This window comes from Colobus angolensis, unplaced genomic scaffold (genome assembly GCF_000951035.1).
Source record: "Colobus angolensis palliatus isolate OR3802 unplaced genomic scaffold, Cang.pa_1.0 Scaffold271, whole genome shotgun sequence".
In the NCBI taxonomy this organism is placed as follows: domain Eukaryota; kingdom Metazoa; phylum Chordata; class Mammalia; order Primates; family Cercopithecidae; genus Colobus; species Colobus angolensis.
The window spans coordinates 924,693-931,507 of NW_012115944.1; the positions used below are offsets into that span (position 1 = coordinate 924,693).

Consider the following 6,815-nt stretch of genomic DNA (forward strand, 5'->3'; position numbering starts at 1 on the left):
CGGGCGGCGCCGGCGGGCGGCGCGGTCCTCACAGGAGACCCCGAGGACTGGGGCTTGACCCGGAGGTGCAGAGAGCCCCTCAGAGCGGCAGGTAAGGGGTCCGGGGAGCAGGGCGAGGAAAGGTCGCTTCAGTGACAGGGTCGTTCGCCTCCACAGCCTCGGCTCCGGGGAGAGGGGCGGGGGCGAGCGGGGAGACGGCGAAATGGGCAGCGAAGTGCCTCGGTGTCCAAGGCGTGGGGAAGACTGGCTCCGAATATGACACCAAGGCGGGCTTCAGAGGCGTCTGGGGTCGCCACTTGGCTGTCACCGAAGGTGTCATGGAATTTGGTACCTAGAGCGTCTCTGGATGACGGAGACCAAGGATAAGATGCGAGGCGGATTGCTAAACGTGGCAGGGAATGTGGTGCATAACGAGTTGCAAAATGTGCCCCCAGAATGCAGCACAAAAGTAGTTGTGAAATGTGCCAGGTAAAGCACAGGATGGGCTGGCCTGTGTGGCGTTGAGATTCGTGGTCGAAGTGTTATTAGCGATATTAATAATTCCTCTGGGAAAGGAGGTGCAGCATAATAAAATATTAATAAGGCTTATTGCTAGATATTTTGCCATAGGAAATCTGGAGGAGCTGTGATAAGCTATTTTTCTTTGAGATAGAGAAAGTAACCACGTGAAAGAAAAAAAGCAAATTGTGTCTGGCTGTGAGATGGGAAAGAAAAAATAGGGCTAAAATAATTCCAGGTTTTGCCATCAGCGTGTAGAGCACTGGTACAATTGTATCCAGTCTTCAGTTCCAGGTGTGGAATGTTTAGAATGGTCTTCACAAAACATAAACAATGATAATTAACATTAGGAAGAAGGTTTGGTGTTTTGGGTGTCTTTCACTCTCTTCTCTGATCCTCTCCAGGAAAAGACACAAACAAAACCCCAAACGTCTTGACCATAATTATGAGTTCAAAATCATTAGGCAAAGGGAAGTATTTTTCGTATGTGCCCTTTTCCTGATTTTTACACAGGTGAAAATATCTGTAATGAGGAAAGCAAAACAGTATGGTGAACAAAAGGGATAGATTTTCAGGCATTTTAAGGGGTTTGAGCCAGTATCTATCACAATGGTTAATTACAGAGAACGGCAGTAGTAAAATATTCTTGTATGTTCTTGGTGTTGGGATGGTGAAATAAAAAGAATACAGTAAATTGGCATAAAAAGCAACAACATGGATACTGTCAGTGGAGTGCTTCTTGCAGCATTTCCCAGGTAGATAGATCCTCTTAGGGATGTGAGCACGAAATAAAACGTTAAACCTTGTCTTTCTTCCTTTCTCCTGATCCCCTCTGTATCTAGATATTTATGTCTCTATATAGATTTATGTACGTGTATGTTATACATACATAAGAAATTACCCACATGCTGCAAAACATTTTGACTTCCATTTAAGAACATCTGTTTTGAGAGGATTGTCAGAACATAGCTGGAATTTCAGAAGTAACAAAAGACAACTCCGTGATCTATTTAATGTAACTTATATGTATTTACAGTGAGTGTAAATATACTATATAACAAAAGCAGAAATATGGAAATGTGTTCATTAGAATGTACTTAATTATGAGATTTTAATGTTTTATGTTATAATTCTTGTAAAGAAATGAAATTACATGTGTGAATGCTGTTCTCATTATAGTAATTTGCCAGATAATCTGAAAATTCATGCTGATTGGATTTCCCTTAGATCCAAATTCAGCCATTGAGGGATCATTTGCTTCAAAGACAAAAATGGATTTTCCTTGTTGATTGATTTTGGGTTTTAGTCTTTTCTGTAGGTATGTCCCTTACCTTGAGATGCTGTTGGGGCTGAAGAACAGAGGAAAGGGCCAGAGGAGAATAAAGAGAATTCTGCTGGGTCTTCCTGTTTTGTTCTGACTGTAAGCCATATGTACTGCCACCCCCTACTGTCTGTAGGAAGAGGTGTTACAGAGCCCGATTCTTTTCTTGTTATCACTGCCCCCTTGTGTAAGGGAAGAAATTGATAGTTGCACTCGGGGAACCAGTCCTCTCAGATTGTTCTTGATAGAGTAGTTTTGTAGATCTGTGAATCACCTATTTTCTTCAGAGTTGAAGGGCTTTAAACTTACAGTTAATCAGGCCTCAGATTTGATGTCTATTTTAAATATAGGTAGTATTTCATGTTAGCCAGGAAATCACATTGCTTAAGAATGTTTTTGGTACGTTCAGGAAGAGGGTGCAATACAATTACTACTACATTCTTCCCTTATTGTATGCCGGGCATTGGTTCCAGGATCCCTACGTATACCAAAATCCATGCGTGCTCAAATCCCGCAGTTGGTGTGCGGAACCATGTATAGGAAAAAGTTGGCCCTCAGTATACTCGGTTTTTGCATCCCATGAATACCGTATTGCTTGAAAAAAATCTGCATAGGAGTAGACCAGCACAGTTTAAGCCCATGTTGTTCAAGGGCCAGCTGTACCAGTAGTAACAGCTCACATTTATGTAGCACCTATTCTTTGCCAGTCCTGTTGTACATTGTTTTAATCAGTTCCAACACCCTATGAGGTATGCAGTTATTTCCGTTTTACAGATGAGAATCTGAAACACAGAGAGGTTAAATAACTTGTCCAATATTATATAGCTGAGAAGTAGAAGAGCTAAGTTTCCATTTAGGAATGCTAGCTCCAGAACCTGTGCTTCTCATCAATATGCTATATTGCCCTCTCACTCAAGGTAGTATTGACAAGGCATAATTAAAATGCATGTGCCCATCATAAAGCAAGTGCTATAGATGTGGATAAACCTGGACAACTCACATAGATGTTAAGTCTGTGTATATACAAAAGATACAGTTATTTGCAGTGTGAACATTTCTCTTTAGGAATTTGTTTTTTAATTTATTTCTGGGATTATGCATAGAGGAGTATTAGTACTTTTTATGTGGTTAAGGAAATATTTGTGATGGTGGTTGATTTTAAGGGAACTTTAGAGGTAAAAAGTTAATTTCAAGTAAATTTAATATAGTGTGTGTGTGTATAGATAGTGTGTATATACACATTCACACACACACACAGCCTTTTTAAGAGCACCAGTAAACCTTTACTGCTTACTTTCTGTAGGGAAATTAAGGATAAATTATGATTTTTTTTCCTCATATTTTTATGATCTTTTTCATTTATATTAAAAAGTACCATAATTAGCACAAATGGATTAGATGTCTATGTGCATTTTACCTCTAATGTCAACAAATGTTTATTCAGATTTTTCTCACACTTAAACATTGTTTTATAAGATATTGACCACATGTTACAGAGTATTTATAAAAATGTGTAAAATATAAAGACTCCACAATGCAGCCAACACTTACATGCCTTTTACCCAGTTTAAGAAATAGAACATTATCTTTCACAATTATAATAGTTATTTTCTTCTCTTAGCCAAATCGCTTCTGCCATTCTTTTTCCACAGAAACCTTTCCTTATTGTGCTGTGAATTGCATATCTCATGTAACCAAACACTTCCCTTTTTATATACATGTGTTGATATGGGAATTCAATATAATCTACTGCTTATGGCTAAAACTTACTCAGCATATATGCTTACGTAATTTAATATATTTAATAAATTGTCATACACTCAGTTTGCTTTGTATTTGTACTGGTTACTGGTTGGTAGTTCATTTTAGCATACTTCACTTGTACAACTTAATTTGGTTTGCAAAACAGGATTTTACTAACATTGTTAAACATTAATAGGTTATTTCCCTCTTCCATCATGGATTCTTGACTGTCCCATGCTAGCTCTGCTTTTTCTTTTCTCCCCCATGACTGCCTTTGCTCTTTGAGTATTTCGTAAATGACTCTGTGTGAATTATTTTGAATGGAGAGGGAAAGAGACCCTAGAAAGGAGTATATACTAATCCAGTCGTTTCAAACGGGACTATTGGGGTAGCTGGTACTGATTGAATAGATGGTAGAACAAGTGTGCATAAAAGAAATGCATGAAAATCCTCTCCTTGTCATATTTCTTCCTTTTACAATATAATTAAAATTAGATCTGAGACACTCTGATTGGGCACACTAGTTGAATATTATTGGATTGAACTTACCCAGAATCACCAATGTTAGCTGGGATGTTTTTGCTGACAGTACAATATGCAGATTTTAATTCAAGGAGCTAGAACAAGCTATTGCAGAGGGCTGTTTACTCTTCTAGTACTAGTCTGATCAAGGCAACAAATATTATAAAATAGTTGGAAACTAGTTTAATTATTTGGACTTCTTTTTTTTCTTTCTGAATGAATTGAGACTCAGCATTGTTATATTTGCTTAATGTACCTGTAGTCATGAAATGCTGTGATTATTCTGAGGGAAAGGCACTCTGTAAATATACTATACAAATAAATGGTTTAGACTTCGTTGTAATACCACGAGAACTACCACTTGGTTTCTTTGAATAGCATCTTCTGTAGTAACTTGCATTAGGTGAAGATTGTTTAAGATGAAAAAAAAAATGAGTTGAGGAGCTGTGTAATGGTGATGCAAAGTGCATATCCCTGATGAGTTTCTTGAAAAGGTCACGGAGAGAAATAGGTTAAAGAAGAGCTTAAAGACTAGAGCTGTGTTTTCCCACTCAAGCAGTCTCCTTCTGCCCTTCCCCTTCCCTGTCTTTTCTTTTTTCAAGACAGGATCTCACTATGTCTCCCAGGGTAGGGTGCAGTGGTGTGATCTTAGCTCATAGCAGCCTGTGTCTCCTGGGCTCAGGCGATCCTCTCACCTCAGCCTTCTGAGCAGCTGAGACTATAGGCACGTGCCACCACATCCAGCTAATTTTTGTATTTTTTGTAGAGACAGTGTTTCACCCTGTTGTCCAGGCTCATCTCAAACTCCTGGACTCAAGTGATCCACCTACCTTGGCTTCCCAAAGTGCTGGGATTACAGGTGTGAGCCAACTGTGCCCAGCCATTTTTCTTTCTTTTAGAGCAGGTGTCTTTAACCCCTGGGCCATCATGGCCTGTTTGGAACCAGGGTGCACAGCAGGAGGTGAGTGGCTGACCGGCCAGCATTACCGCCTGAGCACTTCCTCCTGTCAGATCAGTAGCTGCATGAGATTCTCATAGGAGCTCGAACCCTATTGTGAACTACTCATGAGAGGGATCTAGGTTGTCCGCCCCTTATGAGAATCTAATTCCCGATGATCTGAGGTGGAACAGTTTCATCCCCAAACCATCACTGCCCCACAACCCCCTGGAAAAATTGTCTGGAAAAACTGGTCTCTGTTGCCAAAAAGGTTGGGGACCGCTGTTTCAGAGGACCTTTTGCTTTGCGTATTTAAGATTCAAGGTAATATTAGAGAACAAGAATTTTGGGTCTGAGTTTTAGAAGGCTAAAGCAGGTTGTGCAATTAGTGAAAAAAAGTAGTGAAAAAAAGTTTCTGGGACCTTTTTTTTTTTTTCTAGAGGGTCAAAGTAACTATAATACCGTAATTTTTTCTGGAAACAAATTTATTAGGTCAGTTTATTTTAAAATCTTTATAAATAATGTGAAAGCTGTGTTTGTGGATGTGTTGTATAAGTTTTTTTTGTTTGTTTGTTTGTTTTTGTGGGCCACACATGGAGTATCTTGTTATGTTCAGTCTCTGTTTTCCCTTGAATAGTTGAAGGTAAGCATTACTAAGTTTAAGAGGCAAAATAATTATGTTGGTGTTTAATTATGCCTTTTCTTCCCCATAATGTCAATTTCTGCCTTTCTTCACTACATGGTTTATACTGCATATTAAACTCCTTTCTTTGTTTATCAGAACTTGAGAGTCTCATGTCACTCATTTAAACTGAGTAGTTGCATTATAGAAATGATCTTGTTGGTGTGTTTTTTTAAAAACTCCAGTTGCTGAGGAAACACTTTCAGTGTTTTTGTCAACTTTGCCTACCTTTCTTCCATTGCGTTGCTTCCAGAGTGATCTTTCTAAATGGTCGTTTGATCATGTCACTTTATTCTTCAGAACCTTTCATTGGCTCCTCATCACTGAATGGATAAAATGGAAACTCCTTAGCAAACCATTTAAGGTCCTTAATGATCTAGTCCCTGCTTCCTCTTTAGACTCATTGCCTGCCACTTCCTTCTTCAAAGTGCTTTAGCGATAGTAAACTGCGTGTGGTTCCTTAAGTATGTAGTCTTCTCTTACCTTTTCATGCCTTTCTTTATGAAGTTCTTTTTTTCATGGACTACTCCTGCTCTCTCCTTTGTTCTCTGGGCAAACTGCTTCACAGCCATCATGCCTTCGCCCAGACAGTGTCTTCTGAGTGAAGAAGGTTTTGCTTACTCCCCCAGGTGGGCTTGGGCACGATGTTCTCTGTCTATTCTCCCCTTGCACTTGGTATATATACTAGTTGTCACCACTTTTTTTTTTTTTTTTTTTTCTGTCTATTCTCCCCTTGCACTTGGTATATATACTAGTTGTCACCACTTTTTTTTTTTTTTTTTTAAGACGGAGTATCACTCTGTTGCCTAAGCTAGAGTGTAATGGTGCCATCGTGACTCACTGCAACTCTGTCTCCCGGGTTCAAGTGATTCTCCTGCCTCAGCCTCCTTAGTAGCTGGGATTACAGGCATGTGCCACCATGCCCAGCTAATTTTGTTATATTTTTAGTACAGATGAGGTTTTGCCATGTTGGCCAGGCTGGTCTCAAACTTCTGACCTCAAATGATTGTCCCGCCTCGGCTTCCCAAAGTGCTGGGATTACAGGCGTGAGCCACCGTGCCCAGCTGTAACATATTTTAAATATTTAATGTGACTGGCTCGTCACTAATGTG

At 39.6% G+C, this 6,815-nt stretch overlaps 1 protein-coding gene across 1 annotated transcript in view; it reads left to right on the forward strand.

Moving 5' to 3' along the window:
* Positions 1-6,815, forward strand: part of TANC2 (tetratricopeptide repeat, ankyrin repeat and coiled-coil containing 2) — a 478,795-nt gene continuing 471,980 nt past the window's right edge. The window contains exon 1 of the mRNA XM_011947922.1: positions 1-91. The gene's annotated coding sequence lies outside the window, so the exon portion shown is untranslated. The remainder of the gene's footprint in view (positions 92-6,815) is intronic.